The following is a 17,818-nucleotide window of genomic DNA, read 5'->3' as shown; positions in this document are numbered from 1 at the left end:
CATGTGACCTGACCCGGCCTCCATACAGCTGACGGGACCAGAGGCAGACACAGGATCACACCAAGCCAATCGGACTCTCTCCTGCAAACTTAAAGCTGCCTGGATTGGCGTTCAGGATGGAGTCTGGTGGAGGAGCCGGTCCCACAGCTATGTGGACTCCAGGTGACAGAGTTTGCAGCCCTGGACCTGCCGATAATTAGTAAGCGGACGGTTCCAGCTGAGAGGCCACGGAGACCGAGGGAAATGCATCTTTGAGTCCGAATGGCTGCTCACTCTGCCTGCTTAGATTTCTTTTTCTTCTGGGTCCTGGGATAGAAGCCAGGAGTGCTTCACCTTCACCACTGAGCTATGTCCCAGACCTTTTTATTTTTTATTTGAGTCTGGGTCTCACTAAGTTGCTGAGGCTGGCCTCAACTTGCAGTCCTCCTGCCTCAGCCTCCCAAGCAGCTGGGCCCACAGGCACGTCCCACCGTGCCTGCCTACCCAGTGGCTATTCAGTTCTTTCTTCAGTGGGTTTCATGCATCTTCTCTTCTGCTAAACCCCTTCTTCCCTGAACCATCAATAGCCCCTGATCCACCAAGGCCCAGAGTGTGGGCCACTCTGATTGGATCTAAGAAACCACCAAAGGCCATTTAGATGAGGCCCCTTGAATCAAAATGACCGCCTCTCCAAAGCCTGGCTGGATCACCCATTTGGGTTTGGTGCAGATGGTAGTTTGGCGCTGGATCCCATGTGATCCCGTCCTGGACAACAGGCGCATCATCCCCTTTTCCTGGGAGTGCCGCCCTGTCACGTGAAGCTGGACCAGGAGGACGGGGCTCCCTGAGAGTCCCCCCTCCGAGGGGATGCGGTCCCACAGCCCACCTGCTTGCTTCGGGGGCCCCACAGCCAGGTGCTTACTTCAGGGTGGCTTAAGGGACCCTGCGTCAGCGCGAAGGCAGCAGGGACGTCCACTCCACCTTCGGGGGCAGCATGGCCGGGTGGCCTTCCCAGGCGCCTGAGCAGCACCGTGCGGCTGTGGCCAAGGCCTCTGCGCCTCAGCTGGGGAGTCCACGGAAGGGGGACTGCGTGCGCGGAGTCCGCACGCTGCCTGTGCGTCGCCGGCGTCTGGGGGCTCCTGCGGGGCCCCGGGTCCAGGCCAGCTGGGCGCGGAGCTTAGCCATGTGTCCCCACGGCTGAGGCTCAGGCCTCCACCAGAGGCCAGGCTCCCGGGAGGGCTGCCTGCCTGTCCCACAGTGCTGGGAGCAGCGCCCGGAGGCCTCAGCCCGCCAAGGCGATGGGCCTGCGAAAGACGGCGAGGCCGTGGTCGAGCGAGGAGGGTCTGAGGGCAGCAGACCCTGGAGGGGTCGCTATTGCTGCCATCACAGGTCGCCCCAAACTCCGCGCCTGAAGACAGCTCAGCTCCAAGTCCCACGGGCTCCGCGGGTTGTTTATTTATTCATTCATTTATTTTTTGATACCCGGGATTGAACCCAGGGTCACTGAACCACGGAGCCCCATCCCCAGCCCTCTCGTATTTTATTTAGAGACAGGGTCTCGCCGAGTTGCTGAGGCTGGCTTTGAACTCGGGATCCTCCTGCCTCAGCCTCCCGAGCTTCTGGAATCAGGGTCAGGCAATAGGAAGGAGGACAGAGTATCAGTTTTTTCTCCCCACTGACAGGTTCTGCCTCCTAGTCGCCATAAGACCTTGAACAAGTTGCTTCTCCCCTTAGAGCTTTAGATTTCTCACCCATTAAAGGGGCCCCCGGGAGATGGGTGCAGATCAGAGGCGGTGTCTCCTGACCCCTCGCGAGTGTTCTGCAGGAGGACACAAGGTCCCAGAGCGGGGATGGGAACGGTTCCTAGTCCTTCAGCCAAGAAAACGCAGGTGGTGCCTTCAGAAAGCACCCCAAATGGCCGTCAGCTGTTGCGTGTTGCATGGGGTGTCCAGTAAGGATTCACGTGGGTCTGACTGTCCAAACAACTAGGGCTCCGGCAGTCAGAGGCCAAAGCATGGCAGGAAAGAAGTCCCTGGTCAGGACAGCCCCAAGCACCGCGAGCCTCTTGCACGAGGAAGAAACCACCCGGGGCAGGAGCCGCCAGCCAAGGCACACATGCAGCCCGGTCCTCAGTAAGCCTCCGCTTTCCCGAAGCGCCAGCTCGGCCCCAGACATGGGCCCCAACCATGGAAGGACCCCTGCCCCACCCAACCAAAGAAGAAAGGAGACCCTGATGGGCGGAGTGTGGACGTCTCTCTGGCAGGGGGCCCAGCGCCTGGAGGTGTGTCTCTAGGTGTGTCGCGGGTCTCTGAATAGGGAGGCGGGTCTGCGAGAGCTGTTCCTAGGCAGAACTGATCAAGCCCTCCATACAAAGACCTTGGGGCACTGCTTTCTGATTTCCAAGGGGAAACGAGATGCTCTTCACAGGGGGAAGGACGTAGATGCTCAGGTGATGTGCGAAGACACTCTGGTCTCACTTAAACACCACCATTCTGCAAGGGTCCTGTCCTTATTCCCATTTTGCAGATGAGGAAACTGAGGCTCAGAGGCTCCAGCGCACACAGCTGGGCCGCAGAAGACCTGGCGCATGACTCTCATTTCGTCTGACTCCAAGTCTGAGGGTGGTGACTCTCTGCCCCTCAGACGCTGCCCTTGGAACAAGCCGAAGCTGAGAACGGGGAAACGGTGAACTTCACTCTCTCTAGTTCAGGACAGAGGGTGCCCACCCCGTAGAAGAGGTTTGCAGTTCTTGGAAGAAAGCACAAACGTGGCTGTTAGGTCTCTGGGTGCGGCACCCTGACCCAGGTAGCTATGGGCAAAGGTGCCTGGGACTCTGACTTGCCTGCTTCGGTGGGGGTCTGGTCCCTTCCAGATCAGAACACCTTTTGTGAACCTGCAGTTAGTTCGTTTGAAATACGTTTTGACAAACAGCCTTCCAGACACAGGGACCAGTCTAAGAAGCTGGCTCAGGTGAGCGAGCAGGGGAGCCCGTCTCTGGGGCTGAGCTTCTGGTCAAGAGTGGGCAGCGTGGGAGACAGTCCCAGGTACGACATTTCACGGGTCAGGACACGAAGACAGGGGACCCTGGGGTGCGCTGGAGCACTCGGGGCCTGCCGGCACTCAGGATGCCAGATGGACGGAATCAAACTCGCTCAGCCTTCCCCGGCCGGCAAAGAACTGGAGCCAAACCAGAGGGCGGCCATTTCTGTCACCTGGAGCTAGAGCAGCCTCTGACCTGGGGAATCATCCACCCAGCTTGGAATAAATTCCCTGCCAACATGGCCGACGGCTGGCCTGCCGGACTCTGCATCTGGGCAGAGAAGCACCAGAGGCGTCCAGCGTGCCCTGCGCTCACCTGCACACGCCTGCACTCCCGAGACCCCCTTGGCACCCTCCCTCCCTGCAGGAGAGCCCGCCCTGCAGGTTCCCTGAGTCCATTTCCCTGGCACCCAGGGGAGGACACTGTGCAGACCGAGGTGGGAGGCTTGAGAAGGAACGCTCCTCTGCGTCCTTTTTTTCCTGCCTCTGAATTATTTCTACTTTGTAGCTTTTCTTTAATGAGCATGGGCCACCTGTGGAACAAAAAAATTTAAAGATGGTAAAAACAGAGATTTCCCCAGGGCGGCTTCCGAATACAGATCCGCTCAGCGAGGGGCACAGGACGTCCTGGAGGCTTGGTGGCGGCTGGGTGGTTGGATGGAAGGGGCCCCGATCCAGGAAGCACCCAGGCTCATGGGATCTGTTCCCAGCCATGCAGAGCCTTCTCGTTTGGGGACACAGGGCAAATCGGTTGATGTCTCTGCATCTCCGTTCTCTCATCGGCGGCCTGGGCAGCTGCAGCTCTCGAGATGACCGAAAACGGGTCAATTTCAGACTCAGGTAGAAAGAAGAAGGGACTGAAAAAACATAGCCGGTCTCGGTTTGGTCCCTATGGCCATCCTCAGGGGGCCCCAGGAAATCGTCACCTCCAAGGTGTTCATGCCCTTGGGAGGCCCTCTCCACAGCGAGCGAGGCTGGCCTGTGTGACCAGCAGGCATTACAGAAGGGACAGCGTGTCCCCTGAGGCGGGTCATGGCGCACCCTCTGCCTCTCCAATCACTCGGGGAAGCCAGCTACCATGTCAGGGGACACTCCAGTGGCCTTGCAGAGCGGTCCTTGGAGCCAGGAACCAGGCTTCCTGCCAGCGTGCCAGCCGTGTGAGCGAGCCACCTGGAGGCCAACTCTCCGGGCTCCAAACCTCCAGGGCACAGCGGCTCCCGTGGCACCTGACGGTGACCTCAGGGCAACTCCGGGGCCCCACCTGCAGAAACCGTGCTGCTGCTCCATGCAAGGCAGACTGTCACGCGGGCGGAATGAGCCCCTGGGCTTTGCAGCCACCTAGGAAGGCTTAGGGACCGCAGGCGTCGGAGGGAACAATTCTCTCTGAGCCAGTTTAATTTCCTCTCGTGATGAAGTGGCCTGGCATGCGGGTGAGGAAGCAATAAGAGTCTCCACGCCCCGGGAGGGCTTTTAATTTGATACCACATGCCACTCCGGGAGGGGAGGCGGGGCCGAGCCTGGAGCCTGGATCGGCCCCCAGGCGGCTGCAGGCGCTCAGCCAGGACCTGAGCCAGGGGCAGGAGTAGGACACCCAGGGCTCTGACCACGTCCCCCAACATCCTGTTGGACATGCGATCCCCAGTGCACAGGCGTGGGGCGGGGAGCTTTCTGGCAGCTGTGTAGGTGGGGAAGGCTCTGCCCTGGGACGGAGGGAGCTGTCACTCTGGCCCTTCTGTCCCTTCCGCCAGTGGAAACGGGCTTCTGCCATGTTGGAAGCAGAGACCTGGTCTTCAGCAGACACGGACCCTGTGGGCACCTGCATGTCGGGCTGCTCAGAATTGAGGAGTGTGAGAAATGAAGCTCTCTTAATTACGAGTCCCCCGTAGATGCCACAGCCACACAAATGCACCACCAAACGCCACCACCGGTGTTGCACCAACCAGTGTAACTGCAGGAGCAACGTGGCTCCTGACACCACCTCGCACATCTCGGCAGCGGCCTCGGGGAGCCCCGAGTCCTCCAGAATTCAGTCAGCAGCCTTCCTTTAATAAACAAAGAGAACACAGCAGCTTCGAAGCCTGCACTGATTTCCAGAAAGCGGCCCCTTCTCCCGGTCAGCGGGGGCTGAGGCCCTGGTGGCTCTTTGCTGCTGTCCTCCCCGCCCTTGCTTCCGTGCCCCGCAGCATGCGAGCACCAGGCTTGTCCCCTGAAGGACCAGCCAGTCCTACAGAGCAGGTAAATGGAAACTCGGTGTGGCTCCAAGGCTCCCGGGTCCTGGCTCCTGGGTTTGCTATGAGGCCGCCTCCCTGCCTCCCATTCCCAGGCTCCTCTAACTCCAAATAGAGAGGCCCCCTCTGTCTGTTCCTTGCTTTCACACCGGGGTGCTATGTGCAGGGTGGCCCTTGGCCCTGCCGCTGGGCTGGACGGCCCCCTGTTAAGTCCCAGCCCTCCCAGGCTCTCTCAGTCCTTTCCACCCGTATTTTGCAATTGACAAAACTGACTTCCAGATACATCCGGTTTTGTCCAGATACATCCGGTTTTGTCCAAGGACCCAGGGTGAGAGGGCACCATCGGGGACAACTCCCAGCTCCTCTAGGCAGAAGGTGGTCAGCAGAGGGCATCTGCAGAGGTTCAGGGATTCCAGGAGCCTGGGAGGAAGGCCACGCTGGTGACCAAGTTCCTAGAGGGCTGGGAAATAGCCGGTGCTCATCCATCCTGCAAAGTCGCAGGGCGACTGTCCTGAGCAGGCACATGCCCTCCTGAGGTTCTTTCCAACTTGGTGATTCACCAGGCAAATGCCAGCATGGGGTCAGCCCCACCCACCCCAGTAGACTTTCGTTTCTCATTATGATTCGTCACCCGAGCTGATGCGAACCCTGATTGATGTCATTTCCCTCCCCACACGCTCTTGACCAGAAAACATCTACTTCTGCATCTCACTGGGATTTTTTTTCATTCAGTTACTATAAAATTATGCTGCAGTTTTGTAGTTTGTTTTGATATTTTTAATTTTTTTTTTTTTTTTTTTTTGGGTATAAGGAATTGAACCCAGGGTACTAAACCACTGAGCCACATCCTCGGCCCTTTTTATATTTTGTTTCGAGACAGGGCCAGGCTAAGTCGCTGAGGCTGGTTTTGAATTTGCAATCCTCCTGCCTCAGCCTCCCGAGCCGCTGGGATTATAGGCATGCACCACCACGTCCAGTCTCCCATCTCTTTAAAGATAGCACTTGTCAGGGCTATCTTCTGGACTAAAAGTGAGATACAATGTCACTGCAAAAGAGTCCGGAAAACAAAGAGAGCCCCAAGTAGACCAACGTCAAAGACGGTAGTATGTTTCTTTTTCCCGTGTATATCTATTTTTCATCACCATTAGAGCAGATGCTTTCTAAACATCTTCGGTTTGAGGGTAGGAGGAAGAACTGATATGTTCTGGCTTTGTCAGCTGCTGGAAAAGTCCTAGGCACACTGGTAAGTGCCGGGGTGGGATGAGCCGTTCATTTGCACTGTCTTATTGAAACTGCACACAGCCTATTGAGGGAGGTATTGATAGCACGCCTATTTTACAGATGTGGAAACCAAGGCTCTGAGGAGTTACATGACATGGCCAAGGACAGTGAGCTCACAGGGCCGCTAAGAGGGATTTGAACTAAGATCTTCTTGCCTCCACAGTTTGGGGTATTAATCTCTGTAGTATACACAGAATTTGCTTTCGCTTAGGGCTAGTGCCTCATCTGGAAAAGCAACAATGCTTACATGGGATTTATTTTAAAGCTGGGTCTTGCTACATTGCCCAGGCTGATCCTGAACTTCTAGGTTCACGTGATTGTCCTTCTCAGCCTTCTAAACAGCTGGCACTACAGGCATGAGTGGCCCCGTAGGCTGCGTGGGCATAGTAATTGAACTAGAATATTCTCACGGAACAAACTTCGTTCTGCTCCATTCTGACCCTTGTGCAACATTCGCACTTTAGAAATATAGGGAGAGAGCCAGAGACTCAGGAGGCTGAGGCAGGAAGACTGCAAGCTTGAGGCCAGTCTCCACACTTAATGAGGCCCGACACAACTTCGTGAGACTTTGTCTCAAAATAAAAAGGGCGGGGGATGCAAGTCAGTGGTAGAGTCTCTGAGTTCAATTCTGTGTGTGTGTGTGTCCATGTGTGTATAAAGGAAGCCAGAAGAAAAGGTGAAAATTGTGTGAGTAGGCAGCCTACTCCAAGCCTGTCTCCATTTGCCTGTAAGCTGTTGCTATAGGCCAACTAATATGTCCCTAGGCACAGGGGCAGCTGACAGATGCTAGCGGTCAAATATAGATGCTCTGACTGCTCGTTCTTTCTGTGGCCATTAATTGAGCACCTACTATCTGTCTCTCAGGCACAGTGCTCGGCAGTGACTCCAAGTGCAATCTCTCAGCCAGTCCCATCTTCAGAGTAGTGTGGGAGTGTGACAGGATTCTCTCTCATTCTCTCTCTCTCTCTCTATCCCACACACACACACACACACACACACAAACACACACACAATCTGGAAATGAAACATTGTTGCAAAATAGGTCAAGATGCTCCGATGGTTGATTTGATTACAAGCATCAGAAATTGACTCTGGCCCATCTAGGCAAGAAGGGAATTCCTGGAAGGCTCCTGGAGAGCACAGCAGAGCAAAGACAAGGCTGGACAGTCAGGCTGGAAGCAACGAGGCACCCAGAATCTCCAGAAGGTTCTTGGCAGCAGAACATGGTGAACAGTCTCCCCGGGCTGCTGGGCTGGAAGGAGGAGGCCCCAGCTGCTCCGTGGTGGACGGAGTGCATGACCTAGCTCTCAGGGAGGACGCTACCCCTGGCCTTGCAGTAGTCACATGCCGGGGACTCCGCTCACATTCTCCCAAAGAGTGGAGCGCAGGTAGCAGAAGACTGGCGGTTGGGGCTGACCGGCGGCCGCCTCACTCACGTTCTGGAGGAGGAGACTCAAATACCAAGACTGTGACAACGCTGATCCAAAATGCCACTTTCCCGCTTCTGTTCTTCCAACAGGCTGCAGCTGCTCCACGGAACTGATCTCCGGGCTCCCCGTAAGTCCTTTACACCCCTGCTGAGCAAAACGTGGAGGACCAGGAGGACCTGCGGTGCCAGCATCACCGCGGAACTCCTTAGAAATGCAGGGCCTCAGGCTTCGGCCCGGACCCACCCAATCAATCTACATTTCAAAGAGATCCCAGGTGGTTCCATGCACTTGAAGTTGAAGACTCACTCGATCCAGTTCCCTCGCTCCCCCTCCTCCACCTCTTCCTTACACAGACCCACCTCTTCTCCCTGCAGCCGGAGGGAGGGCCGGCTGTCAATTACCAGGCTGACTGGTGGGGCCAGAGAGAAGAAATGAGGCCATTGCCAGACTAAGGATGTTTGTCCTGTAAACAGGGAAGGGGCAGACGCAGGCTGTGACCTCGGCCAGCCCATGTTAGAGGGAGGAGCCGGACGGGCAGTCCAAATGGACACTGAAGGCATCCGAGGGGCATGGCGCGCGGTCCTCAGGGCTCACTGGCCCAGCACAGTGAGCCTGAGTGAAGAACCCGGGGAGCGCAAGAGAAATGACGCTCTATTAGGCTGCACAGAGAAAGGTGGAGGGCCGGGAACTTTGCGTGCCACTCCAGATGCCCTGCTGAGGTGGGACGCGGTGCCAGGCGGCTCAGCTGGTTCTCCCTCCTCAGGCCAGTGACGGGGCCAGGCCCAGAGGATCGTGCAGTGGGCCCTCCGAGTCCAGGAGGGTGCAGTTTCGAGTGCAGCCTTTCTTTTCCCTTTTCCTTGTGGCGGTACCCGAATTGAACCCAGGGCTGCTTTGCCCCTGGGCTACCTGCCTCCCCAGCCCTTTCCATCTTGAGACAGGGTCTCAGGTTGCTGAGGCTGGCCTCTGGGACTTGTGATCCTCCTGCCCCAGGCCTGCTCCCCACGTGGCTGGGATGACAGGCAGTGGCCGCCCTGCCCGGCTTGAAGGTAGTTTGGAGAGCTCGGGAGTCCAGGTACCTATCTGCTGGCCTCTCGCCACACCGGCCTTGGGGACATCCAAACAAACGAGCGGTCGATTTCCCCCAAAGTGAGCCGCCTCGGTGAGTCACTTCTCAGGAACGTGGTGGCAGCCCCTTGGCGGAGGGCAGCTGTGAGAAGGAATGTCCCTGCCTGGTGGCAGCAGCAAGGGGTGTGGCCCTGCAGACAGTGGCCTTGGCGGCGTGGAGGGAGCGGCTGCCTCTAGGACTGTGGGCGTGGCTAAGAATGGGCGCGGCTGTGGCCAGGCGTGTGGGCGTGGTTAAGAGTGGTGGGCGTGGCCGCGAGCCTCACCTCTGCAGTGCTAACCCCAGGATGAACTGTGACTGGCTTCATCTCAGCGACCACAGGACAGCACTCAGACTGTGGTCCCTGTTCCCCAGCACGGGTAGACCTTCAGGTAGAGTCAGGGCAGAATGAGCCAAAGACAGCCACAGCACCTACCTGGGCCCAGAAATCAGGGAGAGGTCCCGGTCACACACACTGGTGTTTTCTGTGGCTCTGGTGGCTGGGGGGCTCTGGCATGAGGGGGACCTGAAACCGCCTGCACCCTTTTGTCTAGCAGAGACCTGGGCTCAGGGAGCCAGCTGCCTGTGTCTGCAGAGGACAGGAGGGGACGTGAGGAGCGCCCCTCAGCTCCCCTGGCCTTGCAGCAGGGCCCTCTTGCAAAGTGACGTCCCGCCGCCCCCAGCAGGCTGCCTGTTCAGAATAGTCTCCTTCCTTCCATCAACCAGAAAGGAGCAAAACACCGCTGTTTTGGTCCGCTTTTGCCTTGCTGTGACCGGCGGACCTGACAAGAGCAAGAAGAGGAAGAAAAGTTTGTTTCTGCTTATGGTTTCAGAGGTTCAGTCCGTGGTCAGCCAATTCTGTAGCTCTGGGCCCAAGATGGGGCAGAGCATCATGGCAGAAGGGCGTGGCAGAGGAAAGCAGCTCAGGACACGGCTACCAGGAAGCAGAGAGCTCTCCACTAGTCAGGGACAAAATATAAACCCCAGTGACCCACCTCCTCACGCCACTCCCCACCTGACTACAGTTACCACGCAGTTAATCCATATCAGTGGATTAATCCACTGACTAAACTTCAACTCTCATAATCTAACATCTCACCTCTGAGCATTGTTACATGGTCCCACACATGAGCTTTTGGGGGACACCACATATCCAAACGGTAACACCCCTGCATCCCAACTGCCTGGGCTCACCAATCTAGCCTTTCTGCAAACAGCAAAAGTCGGAACTGGGTCTGGGCGCTGCTGGAACACTTGGTCAGCAGCCAGTGAGCTCTGGTTGCAAGAGCTTTAGAAAGACCAGCGGGAGAGTATGATTTACACATCTCTGACATGCTCAAAGCCTTTTTTTTTTTTTTACTGGGGATCGAACTCAGGGCCTTGTGCTTGCGAGGCAAGCACTCCACCAGCTGAGCTACTTCCCCAGCCCAAGCCTTTTTCAACTAGGCACTTTGAAAGGTGAGCATAAGGTGCAAAGGAAATAATGATGAAATAATAAACTAGCAAACGGGTGTATGAAGGAGCCCTGGCCACTAGTCCACAGCGTCTGGGTGAAAGTAAATTTAAAAAAGAAAGAAAGAAATGAAGACAGAGCAGAGAAGCTCTGTGAGGTGGTGGAGGGGCACATTTTCAAGAATGGAAACGGCGGTGGGCTGCAGCAGGGCCAGGTCGTGGGAGGAGTTGGTCAGAGACTTTGGGCGGACTGGCTTTCGGTGGGCAGGGGCTTTGGCAGAGAGGGAGTGGCAACAGGTGAGTCATGACTCCCTTTTCCCTGAGGGTTTGTAAGTCCCCATTTCCTTCATGGGGACCGCCTCTAAACTCGGATGGCAGAGGTTTACTGAGCACTTACTCTGTGTCAGGTACACTTTGAAGCACCTTGCCTATGTCATCTCATGGGACACCCTAGTGCCTCCAGACCACTGTTTGTTTTTTGGGGGGGTACTAGCTACTGAACCCAGGAGTGCATAACCCCTGAGCCACCTCCTCAGTCCTTTTTATATTTTATTTAGTAAACACAGGCCTTACTAAGTTGCTTAAGGCCCTCGCTACATCGCGAGCCTGTCTTTGAACTCACGATCCTCCTGTGTCAGCCTCCCGAGCTGGTGGGATTACAGGTGTGTGCCACATGCCAGGCTAGAGCGCTAGAGCTGTGATTTTTAACTGGGGGTTATTTTGCCCCTTCCTGGGGACGTTTGGTAATGTATGGTGATATTTCTGTCCCAGCTGGGGTGGCGGATGCGCTGGCTTCCGGTGGGTGGAAGCTGGGATTCTACTGAATTTTCTGAGATGCTCAGGACAAGCCAAGATTGATCGAGCTGTCATCAGTGCGCGGCCTGAGAGACCCTGCTCTTGGAGATAGGGATCGCTACCACCCCACTTCACAGACGAGGAACCCGAAGTTCAGAGCGGTGAGCAAGCCCCTAGGTTCATGATCAAACGTCCTCAGCCAAAATGAGCATGAGCAGGCCCGTGTTTGTACTGAAGGTAGAACAGGAAGGGAAGGACTGGCTTTCTCTTTCTCCTGCGTTGGGGCAGCCTGGTCTGTGCGTCCTGTGCAGTGGCACCGCGGAGGCCCTGCATTCGCAGGCTGTCGTGAGGCTGCTTTCCGCCATGCCGCTTCCTTCCCCTCCCTGTCTCTGCCTTCTAGTTTCACCCCCGTACTACTCAATTTGCAGTGGTCCATCACCCTGCTAGGTCCATTTGTGATGTCTGGCCAACGACACTTCCTCACACAAGGCAGGCTGCATCTGCGTGGGGTGGCAGAGGGGACAGGGGGCCAGCGGCCTCCAGGTCTCTCCTAACCATGAGCCCAGACAAGGAGGGAGGCCAACAGCGAACAGGAGGCTGAGACCCCCTCCAGGTGACTCAGAGAAAAAAATGCTTGTGATGTTCCAAGAGAAAGAGCCAAGTGCAAAACTGGGTGTCCATCACGACGGGTCTCTAGAAACTGCACCTTTAGACTTCCCATTTTCCAAGTGAACACGTACACCGTCCATCAGAAGCAAATGATACTTAAACACAGGAGACCAAAAGAGAAAAATCCCCGCATGGCAAGGGACAGGAAGGATGTCTGCAAACAGGCTTGGGTAGAGAGCTTAGAGCAGCTTCCTTGTGTACCAACAGCTGCAATGGAAATGATCCAGGTGAGCCTGGTTGGGCTACAGAAGGTTCAGGTGAACCCGGATCGGGGAGCACACCCGCATCCCAGAAGTTCAAAGCCAGCCTGGGCAATTTAGGGAGACCCCACCTTGAAATAAAAAATCCAAAGGGCTGGGCCTGTAGCTCGGTGGCAGAGTGCTGGCCTAGCACACGGGAGGCACTGGGTTCCATCCTTTGCACTACATAAAAAAATTAAGTAAACAAATAAAGACATGCTGTCCATCTACAAAAAAAATTAAAAAGAAAGGAAGGAAAGAAAAGGACTGGGGGTGTCACCATTTGATCCCCAGCACCACAGCAAAAAAGAAGAGAAAAAGGACTGTGGATTCGGCTCAGTGGCTCAGAGCGCTGGCCTGTCTTGCACAAGGCCTTGGACTCAATCCCCAGGACCGAAAATGAGTGCCCATCAGTCACAGGCATTTTGCTACCTGTGACACCACAGGTGAGCGCCAGGGACCTGATGCTGGTAAGGTACACGCTGCATTAGTGTATTTACATCCAGTTCAAGAACAGGCAGAGGTAATCCCTGGAGATTAGCGGGGAGCCTTCTGGGGTAGTTGGAGGGGTGGGCGGTGCCCTCGCCCCTTCCTGCCCAGAGCCACTGGGCTGGCCCCACATTTGCATAAGCCACTCAGCAACACAAAGCCTGGAGGTAACGGGAGCCTGCGTTTGTGGAGGGCGGTTGGGCCTCGTGTGCTGGTCCTGGGGCAATCCTGCAAGCCCACCCTGGGGGCAGGCTCCTCCTCTTCGCAATTGCAGGATTGTCCCTTGCACCAGGCCGTGCCTGTGGGCCTCCCTTCCCACTTCAGACTGTCCTGCTCTCTCCAGCTCCTGGCTGAGCCAGGAGGCTTATTGTCCCCGGAAGGAGAAAGAGCAGAGAATAAAGAGGCCATTGAGCAGCCACACTGCAGCTCTTGACCTCTGCAGAGGGACAAGGACCTTGAAAGCAGGCTTTGTGAGGCAGAAAAGGTGTTTCTAGTGACCCCCTCCCGACACCAAGAGTCTGTCCCCCGTGCCCTCGGGGTGGCCTGGCAAGGCCAAGCAGCAGGGGCCCCTCCTCTGGATTCCAGATCCCTCCAGGCCAGACAGCTGTCTTACAGGTGGCATTTTCTGTAGCGGCTCTCCCATGAAAAAGGCGTAAAAGTGCCCGTGCAGGTGGTGGGTCTCGGCATCTGCAGGGATGGCCCAGGCACTCTCCTGCGGGTCGGGAACTGGAAATCAGAACCTCTCCAGGCCAGGTCGGGTGGGAGAGACTCGGAATCACCTCCCCAGGCAATCTGGGGGAGTCCTCCAGCCCAGGGGCCCTCGTGGCTGGCAGGCGGGTGTCTCCTTGGTTGCCGTCCAGTGGCGCGTGGGTGGTGGGAGGCGGGCACAGGGAGTCTGAGGGAGATGCCCAGCCCTCCCCGGCCTCTGCACAGCTTGTGAGGTACCCAGAACTCCTATGGGGCTGACGCAGGACCAGGGAGATGCCAAAAGAGCTGCGGCCTGTGGTCAGGACTCACGGGCTACCCAGGCCGGGAGACCACAGAGGGGCAGGTAACCCAGAACTGGGTGCTGCCCGGCCACGGGACGCCTTCGCTCAAGTTAGAGGAAGGAGCACGTCGTGACTCACGCTCACAGTGCAGGGGCTCATGGCTGGGCTGGCACTGCAGTCCCTCGGGGGCAGTACCCGTACAGAGCATATGCCCCAGGCGACAGGAGATGACCCTAGTTCCGGAACGAGCCACAACAAGCCGCGTGGACCAACAGTCCCTTGGGTTACCAGCCCAGGGAGCAGCTCAGACCCGCATCTCAGAGGACACGCTGAGAATCCTGTTTCTCTTCTACTTCCTAGGCCCCCCGCACTGAGTGTGTGTGTGTGTGTCCCATCCCCCCAGCCCAGGTACCATCTGAGAGGCTGGGGTGGGTTGCGGGGCCTGAGGATGGGGAGGTGGGCTTAGAACGGAGGGCTCCTCCCCTCTGCGGCCTCATAATAACTGAAGGACTCAGAGATTGTTTAAATTACCAGACTAGCAAAAATCTCCTTCCTCCCTCTTACTCCCCAGCTGGGTGCAGACACGCCTGGGAAGAGATCTATGATAAGAAGAGAAAGGAGCCACATACTCTGCACAGTCACGCACCAGGCGAACAAGCCACAACGCTGCCAGGGGGCTTCTGCCCGTCGCTGCTTTCCGGGGAGGGGTTGGCACCCATCCTAGACAGGTGACCGAGGGTTGTAGTTTGACCTGGATGTGTCCTGGGTTTGGCTCATTCCCAGGATCACTGCCAACCGCCCCTGCTTTCCCTCTGAGGAAGGAGTCAGTGCGGTTGATGAATCGTCCAGTCCCACAGATGCCCAGTCTGGCAAAGCTATCCTTCCAGTGGATGCCAAAGAGGGACGGGCGTGGTTCTGGAGCCCAGAAGAGCGAGAGAACCTTCTGGGCTGGGGAAGCCAAGCAGGAAGAATCTGATCTAAGCCCTGAGGGCCAGCGGTGCAGGAGCATCAGCCTTCTGGACAGAAGGGTGGATCTAGTAATCATCCATTTCTGTATAACAAATCGCTTCAGAGCTTAGCAGCTTAAAATGAACATGAACATTACCTCCCAGTTTCTGTGGGTCAGGAATTGGAACCGACGTGGCCGGTGGTCTCTCCTGAGCTGGTGGTCCCACATGCATCTGTGTGGGTGCACTGGTGTGGCCAGGGACAGGAACTCCTCCCACATGGACTTCTGTGTGACTGCTGGCCTCCCCAGAGCCGTACCAGCCCACGAGTCTGCAAGGACATTCATGACATAGCTTTGGATGTCCTCCTCTGCCATCTCTGAGCTTCCCTAGGGATTTCCTAAGTCAGGAGGGTGGCCTCGCAGGGTCATGTGGAGACTGGCTTGGTGCGCACTAAAGCAGAGGCAGAGATGGACAGGCACACACAGGAAGCGGGTGGCTGAGCATCTGCCTGGAACGCTGACTTCCTTCTACACACAGGGACAGACCTCTCTAGGCAAAGTCCAGGCCTGCAGGACTGGGGAGTGGGGAGCCACTGTGCATTTGAAGAAAGGAGCCCTAGAGATCGGCACCAGGAAACTTGTTTTTTTTGTACTGGGGATTGGACCCAGGGGTGCTCTACCACTGAGCTACACCCTGAGCCCTGTTTACTTTTTATTTTGAAACAGGGTTTTTCAGAGTTGCCCGGGCTGACCTCGGCTGGCCGTCCTCCTGCCTCGGCCTCCGGAGTCACCAGCAACACACTCAGCAACATTTTATTTCTCCAGCGTAAGGAACGCATTGCATGTAAAGCACTTTGGTTCCTCGCCCAGAGGGTTAAGATCGCCACTTTTAAAAAGCACATTCCAGAAAAGAAGAACGCCATTGAGAAAACGATTTTTAAAATAATTTTTAGGCATTTTTCTTTCCCCTTGCAGACATTAAAAAGAGTGATGTATGACTTGCATAATTTTTAAAAGATTAAAAAGCACACAGAAAATATACCCTCTGCAGAGTTTCTGTCGTTGACATTCAATTCGGATGCTTCTGGAATGAACGGGACGGAGCTGAAATTGGGGCGGGGGTGGGGGGGCTGTGGAGGTGGCTGGGCCAGCAGGGTCCCCACCAGAGCCCTTGGGAATCTTAAGCAGATTGGGTAGGAATTGGGGCTTTGCATTTTGGAATCACAACTGATCTTTGTTTTACTCTGTGATTCTGGGAACACTAGCCTTTTCTAGATTCTACTCCATCCTTAGCTAATGTGTCAAGGGCACCTTGTACTCGTTTTAAACGTCACTGCATAATCACTTGAAACCAACTTGGATTTCCTTTCAGAGAACGGGCCTTCCGCTGTTCACAATGGCACAGGCCTGCCTGTCATCCCTTGAGAGGCTGAGGCAGGAGGATCATCAGTTGGAGGCCAGTCTCAGCAACTTAGTGAAACCCTGTCTCAAAATAAAGAATTAGAAAGGGGTGGGGATGTGGCTTGGTGGTAGAGCACCCCTGGGTTCAGTCCCTAGCACCAAAAATAAATGAATAAATAAAAAAGAGTTGTCCCTCCAAGTTTATTTAGCAGTTCATTCCTTGGTAAATCCCTAGGGATCTGGGATGCCTGGGACAGACCAAGCTGGGTCCACGCGGACCTTTCATCCTGGGGACACAGGAGGAGTTCTGAGTCAAAATATCACTTATGGAAAACCCACTTGAGGGACAGATGCCTCAGTCTCTCCAGTGGGTTTAGGCCAGGCTGGGGTCAGGAACCACGCCTGTGATCCTGTCCACTCAGGAGGCTGAGGCAGGAGGATCTCAAGTTCCAGACCAACTTGGACAACTTGGCATGACCCTATCTCAAGCTGAAAAGCAGAAAGGACTGGGGCTGTAGCCCAGGGTTGGAACACCCGCGGTTTCCGGCCCCTGCATCGGGGAGGGGAGCCATTTCCGAATTACCTGGGAGGAGGGCTGGATCATCGAGACACCAGGTGAGGTGGAACCCTCCCCACAGTTGCACCCGACAGCCGACCAGGGCCCAGAGCCATTTGCAACTCATCTGTGTCCACGAGCTCTCTCTTTCCTATCACTGTGACAAATAAATAGTGCCGACTACTGAGCTCTTGAGAACACAGCCTTTTCCACATGGCGCAAACCGCACAGGGCCGCGGCCTCACTGAATCATCTCAATTATAGCTCAGGACAACCTTGAGGTTGGTCCTCTTTGGAGTTCCTTTCATAGATGAGGTGATTGTTGTTTCAAAGCATGGGGTCTCAAGTTCAAGGTCATTGTGGTATGCCCAAGGGCTCGCATTCAAGGCCGTCGTGGGAGCCCAAGGGCCCATGTTCAAGGTCATTGTGGTACGTCCAAGACCACAGAGTTCCTAACGGGCAGGTCTGGGACTCAGACCCTTGGCATCTGAAACCCTCCACCACCACGGTGTGGTGCCAGCTGCGGCTTGGGCTTCCCGATGCCTGTGGAGTCTATTTTGACATCCCCAGAACTGAAATTTAGTTTTAGCTCCTATGAACTGAAGTGGCAAACTGAAAAAGAGGAAAGAAAACAGCTTGAAACCTGTTTCGGGCCCTGCATGAGGCAGAGAACCAGAGTCAGCGGAAATGAGGAGCCAGCTGGATCCAGCATGCGCTCAAGGAAGGGGAGAGGGAACGGCTTAATTGGATGATTATTTCAATTATCTAATTAAGAAAGATCACAGCTGAACAAAGACCGAGAGGGCCTCCAAGGTGATTTGGGAAAATAAAATAAAAACTTGATTAGCTGGGTTGGCCCTTGGCGGAATTGGGAGGCCGAAGGGACTTCCCAGTGGAAGCTGTGGCCCTTGGGACAATTAGCCACCGAGGCCCTCGTCTCCCTCCCCCCCCTCCCCTGTGAAGGCTGCATCTCCAGCTTGGTAACTGCTGGAGACTCCAGGGGTCAGGCTCCTTCCTGCTGGCCTCTCTCCCTGGCCCTCTGTCCCCCTCTTTCCTCCCTCTCCTTTCTTGCTTTGCTAACTGTTTCTGTACTATTTCAGCTAACAGACGAGCAAAGACCCAAGTGCCATCTACCCTCCACAGTGTGGAGACAGGGGTGTGATCTGGTTACCGCCCCCAGCCCCATCCACATATTCAGCCCACACGCTTTTTAAAAAACA

The 17,818-nt window shown here is 55.8% G+C and overlaps 1 long non-coding RNA gene across 1 annotated transcript; it reads left to right on the top strand.

Moving 5' to 3' along the window:
* Positions 1-7,575: 7,575 nt before the first annotated feature.
* Positions 7,576-14,718, top strand: LOC306650548. Its single transcript, XR_013760957.1, has 3 exons — positions 7,576-9,116; positions 14,264-14,420; positions 14,514-14,718. It is a non-coding gene; the product is annotated as an uncharacterized lncRNA (long non-coding RNA).
* Positions 14,719-17,818: the final 3,100 nt, after the last annotated feature.

Source organism: Sciurus vulgaris, assembly GCF_902686455.1.
Source record: "Sciurus vulgaris genome assembly, chromosome: 19".
In the NCBI taxonomy this organism is placed as follows: Eukaryota; Metazoa; Chordata; class Mammalia; order Rodentia; family Sciuridae; genus Sciurus; species Sciurus vulgaris.
This window is presented reverse-complemented; position numbering and strand designations above follow the sequence as displayed.